This window comes from Etheostoma spectabile, chromosome 3 (assembly GCF_008692095.1).
Source record: "Etheostoma spectabile isolate EspeVRDwgs_2016 chromosome 3, UIUC_Espe_1.0, whole genome shotgun sequence".
NCBI lineage: Eukaryota > Metazoa > Chordata > Actinopteri > Perciformes > Percidae > Etheostoma > Etheostoma spectabile.
In genome coordinates, this window is record NC_045735.1 from 14,292,686 (window position 1) to 14,293,068 (window position 383).

A 383-nucleotide genomic window follows, 5' to 3' on the forward strand; every position below is an offset into this window, starting at 1 on the left:
CACACACACACACACACACACACACACACACACACACAGTCAGCGTGACCCGAAAATTTCATAAACTAGCATTTAAGATAAGTTTCTTCTGCATCTGTGTTGGTGGTCTCCTGATTCGACGTTAAACATTACAAGCATGTTAAAGTGGTTAATTTGTACAAGTGTAAATTAGATGAAGCTTTAAAAAAAGACAGCATGACAGAACATGTCCTTATAACATTTGCTCTGGTTCTCAGATGTCACTATCAATTGAAATATTTATCAGTACTTATGCAACAAAATACATCAGGACAAATTTGTATCATATGCCAATTTTTATCATTGCTATTACAGTTTTTACACATTTTCAAAACTATGTCTCCTTTTTTCAAAACTCTACACAC